Source organism: Pithys albifrons, chromosome 10 (genome assembly GCF_047495875.1).
Source record: "Pithys albifrons albifrons isolate INPA30051 chromosome 10, PitAlb_v1, whole genome shotgun sequence".
NCBI classification, from domain to species: domain Eukaryota; kingdom Metazoa; phylum Chordata; class Aves; order Passeriformes; family Thamnophilidae; genus Pithys; species Pithys albifrons.
The window spans coordinates 33,378,514-33,392,828 of NC_092467.1; the positions used below are offsets into that span (position 1 = coordinate 33,378,514).

Here is a 14,315-nt window from a genome sequence, read left to right on the forward strand (position 1 = left end):
ACTCCCAGTAACTCCCAGTAACTCCCAGTAACTCACTCCCAGTAACTCCCAGTAACTCCCAGTAACTCCCAGTAACTCCCAGTAACTCACTCCCAGTAACTCCCAGTAACTCCCAGTAACTCACAGTAACTCACAGTAACTCACTCCCAGTAACTCACAGTAACTCCCAGTAACTCACAGTAACTCCCAGTAACTCACTCCCAGTAACTCCCAGTAACTCACAGTAACTCACAGTAACTAACTCCCAGTAACTCCCAGTAACTCCCAGTAACTCACAGGAGCTTTAGCTCAAGTGCTGCCTTTGCCAACAGCCCCAGCTCTGCCTTCCCAGAACTGCTGCCCATGTCCAGCAGCTCCTCCTGAAACTCTTCCCGGGAGCTCCAGGCACGTCTCTGGCAGCACTCCCTGTGTTTCCCACCTTCCTGGTGCCACAGAGCCCTGTCCTCACCTCCAGGCCTTGCTGGAGCAAACCAGGAGGGGAACTGGAGCCCTCAGTGGGACTCAGCTCAACGTCAGCATTTCCCAGGAGAAAAGGGAAATCTGGAAAAGGGGCTTTCCTGCCCTAGGCTGGAGAGGAGCTCCAGGACACCTGGCAGGGGAAAAGCTTCTGCTCCTTGGAGGCTTTTGGGATTTGGGAGGACCATGAGCAGGGGTGAACTGAGTCTGGTCCGTGCAGGAACAGCCTGTCCCTGTCCCAGCTTGGTCCGAGCTCAGCTCTCTGCAGGAGCTTTCCAAGTTACCTGAAATTTCCAGAGACACCTTTCAGGTGGCAAAGCTCACACATGATCCCCAATCCTGAAGTAAAGTACATTTTCTATTGTACATGAACCCCTGATTTGTTTTGTTTCTTTTCCCTTGGAAACAAATTTCTTTCCAACTTGGCCATCGGGCCCAGAATAATTAATGAAAACTCCCCTGAGACTCCAAGAAACAAATGGCTCCATTTACAGCAAAGGTTAAACTCAATTTACTCTGTATTAAATCCATTTTTCAGAGAAAAATGCCATTGCACTTTGAGCACCAGAAGCTGGTGCTGTGCAGGTCACCTGTGCCCATGCCCAGGTCAGGGGGTGGCTTTTTTAGCTTGGCTTGAACAATCTCACAGAAGCCCAGACTGTTCTGAGCTGGAAGGACCCACGAGGATCAGCGAGTCCAACTCTTAAATCAATGACCCACACAGGGGATTGAACCCATGACCTTGGCATTGTTACAGCCAAGTTTGAACCAACTGAGCTCATCTCAGGTGCCAGGGCAGGGGCAAGGGGCACAGCAGGAGGAATTTCTGCCTGGAAAGGGTGGGCAGGCCCTGGCAGGGGCTGCCCAGGGAGGTTTGGAGTGCCCAGCCCTGGAGGTGCCCAAGGCAGGACTGGCCATGGCACTCAGAACTCTGGGCTAGGGGACAAGGTGGGCATCGGGCACAGGGTGGGCTCCATGGGCTGGGAGGGCTTTGCCAAGCTGGGCATCGGGCACAGGGTGGGCTCCAGGGGCTGGGAGGGCTTTGCCAAGCTGGGCATCGGGCACAGGGTGGGCTCCATGGGCTGGGAGGGCTTTGTCAAGGTGGGCATCAGGCACAGGGTGGGCTCCAGGGGCTGGGAGGGCTTTGCCAAGGTGGGCATCGGGCACAGGGTGGGCTCCATGGGCTTTGCCAAGGTGGGCATCAGGCACAGGGTGGGCTCCAGGGGCTGGCAGTGCTTTGCCAAGGTGGGCATCAGGCACATGGTGGGCTCCATGGGCTGGGAGGGCTTTGCCAAGGTGGGCATTGGGCACAGGGTGGGCTCCATGAGCTGGGAGGGCTTTGCCAAGCTGGGCATCGGGCACAGGGTGGGCTCCAGGGGCTGGGAGGGCTTTGCCAAGGTGGGCATCGGGCACAGGGTGGGCTTCATGGGCTGGGAGGGCTTTGCCAAGGTGGGCATCAGGCACAGGGTGGGCTCCATGGGCTGGCAGGGCTTTGCCAAGGTGGGCATCGGGCACAGGGTGGGCTCCATGGGCTGGGAGGACTCCATGGGCTGGGAGGGCTTTGCCAAGGTGGGCATTGGGCACAGGGTGGGCTCCATGGGCTGGCAGGGCTTTGCCAAGGTGGGCATCAGGCACAGGGTGGGCTCCATGGGCTGGCAGGGCTGTGCCAGCCTCAGGGGCTCTGGCATTCTCTGTGACAGACAGACAGGAGCTCTCCTTGCACTTGCCCAGCTCCACGCTGGGAGGGGAGGGGGCGCCCCAGGCTCACACAATCCCCATTTCTCTCAGCCCTCACTGCCCCTTTCAGACTCGAGATCGGAATCCCAGCCCTGCCCTTCCCTTTGTTCTGCAGCCCAGTCTCTCTCTCTCGCTCTGAGGGTTGTGCTCACACCAATCAAAAGCCCCACAAGTCACTTCGCAAATTTTGCTGCCTGCCCTTAATGACCAGCTAAAAATAACGGGAATGATTCATCTCCTCGTCTCTGGAAACTGGTGATTTGCTCTTGGCAGCTCTCTGGGGCTTGGCCTTGGCTGCTGCAGATGACAAGTATGAGCAGATCAAGGAATATTGAAGGGATTTTTCTTCTTTGTGCTTCAGGAGAATAAAAACACGTTCTATAAACTCAGGTGGGGTTTTTTTCTGGCCATGGGGGATCCCCCAGGGGAGGTCTCAGGAATTCTCAAACCTGCAGTCCCAAATTTGGGCATGGATGTCCAATGCTATTAATTTAATTTTTAGACAGAAATGTTTAAACAGAATGAATTTTAACCAGAGATATTCCAAGCAGTGTTTGGGAAGCCCTACAAAGGCTCGATATTTTCTAATCTTTTAATAGGGGCTGCTTAAATGCCCTAATAAGAAAATAAGGGTTGTTGTAATCACTTCTTTTTAATTGAAATAATCTCATTGGATTTATTAAAGTGGTTTGGTTTTAATTCCAAACCTCCTCAGCCCTGCAGCACATTTATTGGGAAGGTTTTCCAACTCCAGCCCTTTCCTGCCCCCTGCCAAGCAATGAGGTGCAAAGTGCCTTAAATCCTGTTCCTTCCCAGCTCTCCCGGGCTGGATTAAAGTCAGATTTGCCCAGAGCAGCTCCCAGTGCCACTCGATCCGTGAGATCCCACCCGACCCCAGCGGAGCTGCCAAACCCACCGGGGGCTGAGACGTGTCTGCACATTCTTTTGGATGAAAATAAAGAGACTTTCAGAAATCCTTGGTGGTTTGTGGATGTCCCCCTAAAGAAACCCAGCCTGTTCCCTGGTTTGCAGCAGTTCAGTCAAACCAGCAGTTCGGTCCCCTCTGTGGCTCTCAGGGCTGAGATGCTGCCGTGAGCACTGAGGGGGATCCCGGGGGGCTGTCCTGGGATTTGGGTCTAAGCACTCCCAGATTCCAGCAATGTGGACCAAAAACCTGTGGAGCAAGAAATTCTCGTTTTCCTGCCTTTTTATCACTGGTTGTTTTTCTAGTTTGAATCCTGGAGTGACTCAGAAAGGAAGGACTTGGAAGCTCACCCGTGTTTGCAGCTGTGGCTCCGGGAGCTGGGGGGTCTCACCCACAGCCAGGAGCTTTTCCAGTGAATGAAAGAGGTGCAGAACATGCCAAATCCAAACATCCCTTTGGAGCTCTGCTTGTTTAAATGTGCTTTTATCACCGTGCTGAGGAAGCAGAAAGTGCTGGTGTTTAGCTGGGGAAGAAAAATATTTACACAACTGCAGAACTTCCACAGCTTCCCGTGTCTGGCTCCCAGAGCTGGTCAGGAGGTTCCTGCACATCTTGGCATCTTCCCTGGGCCCAAGGTGGGCAGGAGCTGCTGCTGGCTGTGGGCAGAGGGAGCTTGGCCACTTGCCTTGGCACCTGGAGTGGGAGCTCCGTCACCCGCTCTGAGCATCGGTCTGGGGCACTGGGGGCACTGGGGGCACTGGGGGACTGGGGGCACTGGGGGCACTGGGGACACTGAGGGCACTGGGGACACTGGGGACACTGGGGGCACTGAGGGACTGGGGGCACTGGGGGCACTGGGGGCACTGGGGGACTGGGGGCACTGGGGGCACTGGGGCACTGGGGGCACTGGGGGCACTGGGGGCACTGGGAGCACTGGGGCACTGGGGACACTGGGGGCACTGGGGGCACTGGGGCACTGGGGGACTGGGGGCACTGGGGGCACTGGGGGCACTGAGGGACTGGGGGCACTGGAGGCACTGGGGGCACTGGAAGCACAGGGACAGGGGCAAAGGTACCAATGAGACCTACAAATCAGGTCCTCATTCCCACCAGGATGGTCAGTTATTGTCACTTGTTAAGAAGAGCCACAGGGATGAGTGTGGAAAACTCTGTTGGATCTGGTGGTGTCTGTGTTGGAGTTCAGAGACTCCCTGAGGGTTTCATGGAGGCTGGAAGGGCAGGAGAGGGAAGGACGTGTCAGGACAGCAACAACCCCCAGTGGGAAAGGCAGCAGGGCCAGGGGGCTGCAGGCAGGGCTGGGGGGCTGCAGGCAGGGCTGGGGGGGCTGCAGGCAGGGCTGGGGGGCTGCAGGCAGGACTGGGGGGCTGCAGGCAGGACTGGGGGACTGCAGGCAGGACTGGGGGACTGCAGGCAGGGCTGGGGGACTGCAGGCAGGGCTGGGGGGCTGCAGGCAGGGCACACGGGGGGGCTGCAGGCAGGGCTGAGGGGCTGCAGGCAGGGCTGGGGGGGCTGCAGGCAGGGCGGGGGGGGGGCTGCAGGCAGGGCTGGGGGGCTGCAGGCAGGACTGGGGGACTGCAGGCAGGGCTCACAGGGGGCTGCAGCCAGGGCTGAGGGGCTGCAGGCAGGACAGACAGGGGGCTGCAGGCAGGGCACACAGGGGGCTGCAGGCAGGGCTGGGGGGCTGCAGGCAGGACTGGGGGGGCTGCAGGCAGGGCTGGGGAGCTGCAGGCAGGGCACACAGGGGGCTGCAGGCAGGGCACACAGGGGGCTGCAGGCAGGGCTGGGGGGGCTGCAGGCAGGGCTGGGGGGCTGCAGGCAGGGCACACAGGGGGGCTGCAGGCAGGGCTGGGGGGGCTGCAGGCAGGGCTGGGCTCTCTGCTGGGCTTTCAGGGAGAAAATGAGAATAAAGCAGCATTTCCATGAGGTGAGGATGGCCAAGGGAAGGTCAGGATGGCACACCAGCCCAGGGCACTGTGCCCAGGGCACTGTTCCCTGGATCCCGGGTTCCAGTGCCACTCCCAGTTCCTCCCATCACAGGGTAGCGTGGCCGAGCGGTCTAAGGCGCTGGATTAAGGCTCCAGTCCCTGCGGGGGCGTGGGTTCGAATCCCACCGCTGCCACTACTGTTTTAACACCCGCAGGGAGGGGCACTGGGTGGGGGCACCTGGACCAGCGACAGGGAGGGGCACTGGGTGGGGGCACCTGGACCTGCCCCACAAGGAGTTTTAATCAGGCCAAGGGCTGGTGCTGCAGCCGCATTGGGGCAACCCTGGGGAGCAATCCAGGCTGGGGATGGGCAGTGAGGAAAGGACTTTGGGTGTGATGTTTGTTGGGGAAGAGGCCGGACAGGACCCACCCCAGAGCCCCCCATGCCACAGGGTGGGCAGCAGGACAGGGGGGGATTCTGCCCCTGTGCCCCTCAGGGGACCCCCCCCCAAACCCTGCAGAGCTGCTTCAGCCCTGGAAACAACAGCACAGAGACTGGAGCTGCTGGAGGAGCCCAGAGGAGACCCCGGAGATGCTCCAGGGCTGGAGCCCCTTTGGAGCCAGGCTGGGAGAGCTGGGGGGTCACCTGGAGAAGGGAAGGGTCTGGAGAGACCTGAGAGCCCCTTCAGGCCCTGGAGAGCTGGAGAGGGACTGGGGACAAGGGATGGAGGGACAGGACACAGGGAATGGCTTCCCACTGCCAGAGGGCAGGGATAGGTGGGATATTGGGAAGGAATTCCTGGCTGGGAGGGTGGGCAGGCCCTGGCACAGGTGCCCAGAGAAGCTGTGGCTGCCCCAGCCCTGGGAGTGTCCCAGGCCAGGCTGGACAGGGCTTGGAGCAGCCTGGGCTGGTGGAAGGTGTCCCTGCCCGTGGCAGGGGTGGCACTGGGTGGGCTTTGGGGTCCCTTCCAACCCAATCTGGGCCTTTGTGTGATTCTGTGAAGAGCCCAAAACACCCCTGATTGCTCCTCCAGGTCTCAGGTGGGGTTGGTCCCACGTGTGCCCCATGACACACCAGTGGCTGTTCAGGGCAGAGGTGGGAGCTGAGCCACAGCACCAAATGATCTGCAGAGGGGTTTGCAGAGCTGGGCTGGGACAGGGCAGGACAAAGGAGGAGCTGCTGCTGCTCCTGCAGGAGCTGCCACTGCTCACAAAGCTGCTCCCAGAGCTCAAACAGCTGCCCCTGGGCACCAGCCAGGACGTGGTGGGCACCCACAGGGGTCAAAGGGAAACCACGAGTTCCCTGAAACCACGAGTTCCTGTCAAGAAAAGATGCATTTTGTGGTTTGGGAGGAGGAATCTGCCTGACTGAACTCCAGGGCTGGTCATGGTGTGGTGTCATTGCAGTATCTCTACAGGATCATTGAATGCTTTGGGTTGGAAGGGACCTCGAAGGTTCTTTCCAAGTCAAACCATTCTGTGATTGGGTCCAAACTCTTTTCTGTTGGATCCAAACCAAAAAGGGAGCTCTGTTCTGAGTAACACGGATCCTGTTTCACTTGCTGCTATTGCTACAACCAGAACCTGGTGCTGTTCTGCTCTGGCCACCTTTCCCTGACCTCTGGTGGCTGCTCCTCCGCACAACCAGGGCGTGGTTCCTCCTTCTGTGGTGTCAGAGCTGTGGGTTTATCCCTCTTAAGCCCAGTTTGATGTGAGGGCTGTGGCTCTGTGGCAGCGATCAAGGGTGAAACTCCTTTTATAGCTCCTGCTGAGCTGTTTGTGATCCCTGACAGCTGCCTGGAGCAATCCTGGATTTATCTGGTTTACTTCTCTAGGACTTCTTGGGCAGGAACTGGTGAGGTCCCTGCGGTTCTGCAACCAGCTGACACTCACAAAGCTAAATCCAAGGATTTGGGGTTGGTCTGGAGCCCTTCTGGCCTGCTGGGGGAGGGACAAGCTGGGTTTGCTCATCAGCCTCTCCAGTGGCTTCTCCTGCTGTGCCCATGGATGTCTGGGAATCCCACAAGGAGGAGGATGCACTTTATCCAGCTGGTCCCTTGTGGAGGTTCCTTGTCTGAGGGAGCTGGGAAGGGGCTGGAGCAGCAGGAGGGGCTGAGGGAGCTGGGAAGGGGCTGGAGCAGCAGGAGGGGCTGAGGGAGCTGGGAAGGGGCTGGAGCAGCAGGAGGGACTGAGGGAGCTGGGAAGGGGCCGGAGCAGCAGGAGGGGCTGAGGGAGCTGGGAAGGGGCTGGAGCAGCAGGAGGGGCTGAGGGAGCTGGGGGGGCTCAGCCTGGAGAAAAGGAGGCTCAAGGGGCACCTTCTGCCTCTGCAATCCCTGCCAGGAGGGGGAGCTGGGGGGGGTCAGGCTGTGCCCCAGGGCACAGGGACAGGAGCAGAGGGCACGGCCTCAGGCTGGGCCCTGGCAGGGGCAGGGGGGTATTGGGAAAATTTCTGCCCAGGGCAGGGGTGTTTCCCCATCCCTGGAGGGATTTAAAGGCCATGTGGATGTGGCACTTGGGGACATGGTCAGTGGTGGCCTTGGCAGTGCTGGGGGTGGTTGGACTCGATGGTCTGAGAGGAATTTCCAGCCTGAACCATTCCATGGATTCTGTGATTCCATTCCATGATTAATCCAATCAAAGCACACAGAACTGTGTTCCCCAGGGCCAGGGACATGTGGAACACTCTGCTGGGAGCTGCCCCATCTCGTGCCACCAGAGCTGTCCCCGTGGGCACCACCTGCCTGGGCAGTGTGTGTGGAGCCCAGGGGTGATGGGGTGACCCCCAGCAGCTCCCCCAGGTCTGTGGTGCCTTCCCAAGGGCACCCACCCATCCTGCCCGGTCCCTGCCAGCTCCTGGGGCACAGAGCAGCCCCTGGGGCACTCCCTGCCCAGGGCTGTCCTCACTCCCATTCCAAAAGGATTCCTGAACTGGAAGAAATGCTGCTCCTTCTCTCTGGACTCGATGAGAAGCAAGAAGCTCATTTTCAGCACAACTTGCAGAAAATATATTAAATATCGACACTAATGAGCTCAGCCTGGCTCAGGGCAATATTAATATTAATTGGATTAGGTCGAGTTTAAGAGGAAACCATGTTGAACTTAATGCTCATAATAAATGAGGAGGAAGGCAGTGAAGCTTTTCCTCCTCCACTAAAACAAGCCAGAGCACAGAATAATAAGTATTATTTTTATTTTTGGCTCTGAAGGGAGAGATGCCATTACAGGGGGGGTGTGACTGACTGTGGGTCCCTGCACGTGGCCTGGGGGTGGCTCTGGAGGGACCTGCAGTGCAGAGCAGAGCAGAGCCCCCCACCCCGAGGGATCCCAGGGGGATCCAGGAGGAGGAGGAGCAGCATCGGGGTGGGAAGGCAAGTGGCTCATGCCCAGCCCAGCCCAGGTGGCCCCAAGCCCTGTGGCTGCACATCCATCCCCATCCAGCTCCGTGCCAGGGGCCAGCTCTGTGCCAAGGGTCCTGTCAGACCTTCTGGCTCCTGATTTATCCTCCCTGACAGTTGTGTTTGCCTCCTGTTGGCTCCACTCCCTCCTCCTGGGGCAGGTCCAGCAGATGGAGGGGGCAGGTTTGGGGAAGCTTGGGGGGCATTGGCCTGGCAGGGTGGGAACAGGGGCTTAGGGTACCTCTGCCAGGGCCAGCCCAGCACCACACACAGCCCCCAGCACCACACACAGCCCCACACACAGCCCCCCAGCATCACACACAGCCCCCAGCCCCACACACAGCCCCCAGCACCACACACAGCCCCCCAGCACCACACACAGCCCCAGCATCACACACAGCATCACACACAGCATCACACACAGCCCCAGCATCACACACAGCCCCACACACAGCCCCAGCATCACACACAGCCCCCCAGCATCACACACAGCATCACACACAGCCCCCCAGCATCAACACAGCCCCCTGGGCCTCTCTGTGGGGCCAGGGAAGGTTTGGGGGACACCCAGAGTGTCTCTTTTGGGGACACACTGCTGGTGGAACCCCCTTGTCCAGGGCTCCATCTCCAGACACTCCTGCCCTTCACCCCCCCCCTCCTGGTCCACTGGAAGGTGTCCCTGCCCATGGAAGGTGGTTGGACTAGAGGAGCTTTAAAGGGTCCTTTCCAACCCAAACTATTTCATGATTCTGTTAATCCTCCCCACATCTGGCCAGGAGCAAAGTGCCATCCTGTCCCTGCCATCTCCACTGTGCCACACCTGAGATTCCTGCAGGAATTGGATTTATTTGGTTATCAGTGGATTTTCTTGACCTTTTGACACTTCTCAGAGGGAAAACTTTTTATTTCAGTGGGGAAATCTGTCCTTTGGGTTTTTGAGGCTCAGTCGAGTCTCTGGTTTGAATAGATATTTAATCCCACAAATAAACGTGCAGGGCCATAACTAATGAGGCCATAATTATGTCCTCTTTAATATCATTATTATCTCATAATAGTGAAAACAGGATGTTCCTGCTGCCCTGGGCAGATTTTCTACAAGAGTATCATTTAACTCCACTTTTCTGCCTCTTTGCTTTCTCACAAATCTCCAGGGTAATTCACACGGATGCTCCTGGAGCAGCCTGGCCCGCTGGGAGGTCCCTGCTCATGGTCCCTTCCAACCCAACCATCCCATCACTCCAGGATTCGTCTTCTCCTTCAGGTCAAGGACAGCAGAGTTTGTTGTTTGCTTTGTGTGGGAGAAAATTGTTTGGTGCACCAACACTGAACACAACCTTTGATCCTCCAGCTTTTAAAACTGACTCCTGTGGGTGTGAAGGGACAAGCCAAGACCTTCCCTGGCTCTCAGCAGCAACAGTGCCTTTAGTGCCCCATGTTCCTGTTCTGGCTGCTGTTATAAGCAGAGATAAGGAGTGATTAATGAGCTGCTCATTAAGATGGGGGGACACTGCCATGGCCCCATAAATCCCTGTGTCCCTCTCCACATCCCTGTCCTGTGGGCAAACAATGAACAAGTTCATTTCCAGCTAATTATTCTCGGAGTTGATTGATCTGAGGACTGAAGAGTAGCAATAATTTATAATAGAGAAGGTTCAGAGTCAAGTCCTTTTGCTGACACTTTCATGGGGCTCTCACTGCTGAATCCAGCAGGGAGTTGGAGCTGTGGTGCCATACCCTGCTCCATGTGGGCACTGTACCCTCTCCATGTGGGCACTGAATCCTCTCCATGTGGGCACTGAACCCTCTCCATGTGGGCACTGAACCCTCTCCATGTGGGCACCAAACCCTCTCCTTGTGGGCACCAAATCCTCTCCATGTGGGCACCAAACCCTCTCCATGTGGGCACTGAACCCTCTCCATGTGGGCACCGAACCCTCTCCATGTGGGCACCGAACCCTCTCCATGTGGGCACCAAACCCTCTCCATGTGGGCACCAAACCCTCTCCTTGTGGGCACCAAATCCTCTCCATGTGGGCACCAAACCCTCTCCATGTGGGCACTGAACCCTCTCCATGTGGGCACCAAACCCTCTCCATGTGGGCACCGAACCCTCTCCATGTGGGCACCAAACCCTCTCCATGTGGGCACTGAACCCTCTCCTTGTGGGCACTGAACCCTCTCCTTGTGGGCACCAAACCCTCTCCATGTGGGCACCGAACCCTCTCCATGTGGGCACCGAACCCTCTCCTTGTGGGCACTGAACCCTCTCCTTGTGGGCACCGAACCCTCTCCATGTGGGCACTGAACCCTCTCCATGTGGGCACCGAACCCTCTCCATGTGGGCACTGAACCCTCTCCATGTGGGCACCGAACCCTCTCCATGTGGGCACCAAACCCTCTCCATGTGGGCACCGAACTGTCTCCATGTGGGCACTGAACTGTCTCCTTGTGGGCACCAAACCCTCTCCATGCGGGCACCGAACCCTCTCCATGCGGGCACCGAACCCTCTCCATGTGGGCACCAAACCCTCTCCATGTGGGCACTGAACCCTCTCCATGTGGGCACCAAACCCTCTCCATGTGGGCACCGAACCCTCTCCATGTGGGCACCAAATCCTCTCCATGTGGGCACCAAACCCTCTCCATGTGGGCACCAAATCCTCTCCATGTGGGCACTGAACGCTCTCCTTGTGGGCACCAAACCCCCTCCATGTGGGCACCAAACCCTCTCCTTGTGGGCACCGAACCCTCCCCACGTGGTGCCCACTCTGCTGCACGTCCCAGGGGATGCCCACATGCCCTGAGGGTCCCCAAAGGGCACGCTGAGGGGTTCAGGAGCTCAGGTTGCTTTGCAGCTGGAGATCCCTCCCTGTGGGATCAGGGTGGGCTCAGCTCTGGTGCCATCCTTGGGTGTTCCTGGCTGTGTCCCAACGGTGCCAGCTCCCTGTGCCCGGAGGGATGCCCTGAGCTGGGGCAGGGCATTCCACAACCCCATTCCCAGGATTCCAGGAGGATGAGATTATGGACACCACAATCTGTTTTTGCCAGACTTTGTTTGGAAACAAGTGATCTTGGCCTGAGGGCCCCAGGACTGAAACCCATCGGAATTCAGCTGTCTGGACAGTCCTGTGCACTTGGTTCCCTCCACATTTAATTCCCTCCACACTTGATTCCCTCCCCACTCCATCTCCACGGAGCAGAATGTTTATCCTACACCTTCCCTTGTTGCTGTGTTGGAAATTCTTCTTGTTTCAACCACAAGCTCCTGTTTTCGAAGGGTCTTGGGGAAGAGAAAGCGCCAAAACCAGATGGAATGAAGGGAGAGACATTCTGGCCGTGCCCAAAGGAATTCCTGCTGGCCTCAGACAGGAGGTGCTGACTCCTCTGAAGGCCACGTGTGTATCCTCCAGAAATGGATCTTGTTCCATGGAGCAATAATGGATATTTATTGCCTGCCCACTTCTTTTCACGTATTGCAGCTCAAATGACGTCCTTAAACCTGGGACGGAATGTGCCCCCAAACTGGGGGAAGTGCTGAAGAATTCAGGGCTCCTGTGCTTGATGGAGCCAAGCAATTCATTAGACCCACCTTTGCTCAGCCTGGCTGGAGTGGGGATGCTCAGAAAATGAGGTTTGCAGGTATTATCCTGCTTGGGCTCCTCCAGCTCTGGACAGAATCGTGTCATTACATTGGAATGTAAGACCCTCCCTGCTGTGCTGCCCCTGGAATCCTGGCAATCCCCCCCTGCTCCCCAGCCACGCAGCAGGGAAGCCCTGGCACCCCTGGGCACAGCTGGTGGGAGGCAACGGGGCGGGCAAAGGAGCTGAGCAGCTTTGGGGTGGGCAAAGGAGCTGAGCAGCTTTGGGGTGGGCAAAGGAGCTGAGCAGTTTTGGGGTGGGCAAAGGAGCTGAGCAGTTTTGGGGAGGGCAAAGGAGCTGAGCAGTTTTGGGGTGGGCAAAGGAGCTGAGCAGTTTTGGGTAGGGCAAAGGAGCTGAGCAGTTTTGGGGTGGGCAAAGGAGCTGAGCAGCTTTGGGGTGGGCAAAGGAGCTGAGCAGCTTTGGGGAGGGCAAAGGAGCTGAGCAGTTTTGGGGTGGGCAAAGGAGCTGAGCAGTTTTGGGGAGGGCAAAGGAGCTGAGCAGTTTTGGGGTGGGCAAAGGAGCTGAGCAGTTTTGGGGTGGGCAAAGGAGCTGAGCAGCTTTGGGGTGGGCAAAGGAGCTGAGCAGTTTTGGGGTGGGCAAAGGAGCTGAGCAGTTTTGGGGTGGGCACTGCACGGAGGGGGTTGTGGCTTGGGCTGTGTTTCATCAGAGACTCAGAGAACCTGCAGAGCTGGGAGGGACCCCCAGGCACAGGAGTCCAACCCTGGCCCTGCACAGACACCCAACAATCCCCCCCTGGGCCTGACAGCACTTTGGGTTGTGTTTTTCCCTGACTCTGGTACATCCCCTGACTGCACCTCCCCTTCACAGGAAAGAATTTTCCCTCCTGTGAATTCCTGCTGTTCCACTCCTCCAAGGGGCTGTTACTCATCAAATTCCCTGCGTTCAAAAGCTGTGTCACATCTCTAATTTATATAAATTTCCATTCCTCTGAAAACCACTCCCTTAAAGCCCATCTCATTCCACCCCTGCCATGGGCAGGGACACCTCCCACCAGCCCAGGGTGCTCCAAGCCCTGTCCAGGCTGGCCTGGGACACTCCCAGGGCTGGGGCAGTCACAGCTGCTCTGGGCACCTGTGCCAGGGCCTGCCCACCCTCCCAGCCAGGAATTCCTTCCCAATATCCCATCTCTCCCTGCCCTCTGGCAGTGGGAAGCCATTCCCTGTGTCCTGTCCCTCCATCCCTTGTCCCCAGTCCCTCTCCAGCTCTTCTGGAGCCCCTTCAGGCCCTGCCAGGGGCTCTCAGGTGTCCCTGAACCCTTCTCTTCTCCAGGTGACCCCCCCAGCTCTCCCAGCCTGGCTCCAAAGGGGCTCCATCCTTCTCTGGCCTCATTTTTTTCTCTTTTTTTAATTAAAACTTGTCAACAAAACAATTGCATGGATGTACTTTGCACTTTAGACCATCTATTTTGTCAATATTGAGCAAACATTGGCACCTCCTCAGCTGGATTTGTTTAATAACCTGGATAAGCCTGGTTGGCTGTGCCAGCTGAGCCTCCTCAGGGGGTCCTGGATCCTCCTGCTGGGCTTTGGTGCTGCTGGGCTGGAGGGAGGCGGGTCCTGAGCCCCAGCACAGGGCAGGGTTGGGCACGTTTGAGGCTCTGGGGAGTGTGGTGAGTGCAGGGCACCCCCTCCCTCTGCTGTGCCCACCAGCCAGGAGTGCCAGGAACAGCTGGTGATCCATTACTGCCTGCCCTGCCCCAGCTCCCTCCCTGCCAAACCACACCAAGGCTCTGCAGTTTGTCTTCTCTTCTGCTTTGGTTTTGGAAACAGAGAACTCCAGACTTGGTCATTACAGATGCAATTTAGCAACGGGCACTGTCAGGCTGTGGCTCCTGGGCAGGAGGCACAGAGGGTTGCCCAGGCTTGGGGGGGGCTGCCCAGCTGCTCTGGGAGAGGGGCTGGACTGGGCACAGGGCACAGGGCAGAGGGCACAGGGCACAGCTCCTGCTCAGCTGCTCTGGGAGAGGGGCTGGACTGGGCACAGGGAGGGCACAGGGCACAGGGCACAGCTCCTGCCCAGATGAACTGGGCACAGGGCACAGCTCCTGCCCAGATGAACTGGGCACAGGGCACAGGACACAGGGCACAGCTCCTGCTTAGCTAAACTGGGCACAGGGCACAGCTCCTGCTCAGCTGAACTGGGAGAGGCTGAACTGGGCACAGGGCACAGCTCCTGCTCAGCTGAACTGGGCACAGG

The 14,315-nt window shown here is 57.9% G+C and overlaps 1 non-coding gene across 1 annotated transcript; it reads left to right on the forward strand.

Moving 5' to 3' along the window:
- The first annotated feature begins 5,176 nt into the window (after positions 1-5,176).
- TRNAL-AAG (transfer RNA leucine (anticodon AAG)) lies at positions 5,177-5,258 on the forward strand. Its single transcript has one exon. It is a non-coding gene; the product is annotated as a tRNA-Leu (tRNA).
- The last annotated feature ends 9,057 nt before the right edge of the window (positions 5,259-14,315 follow it).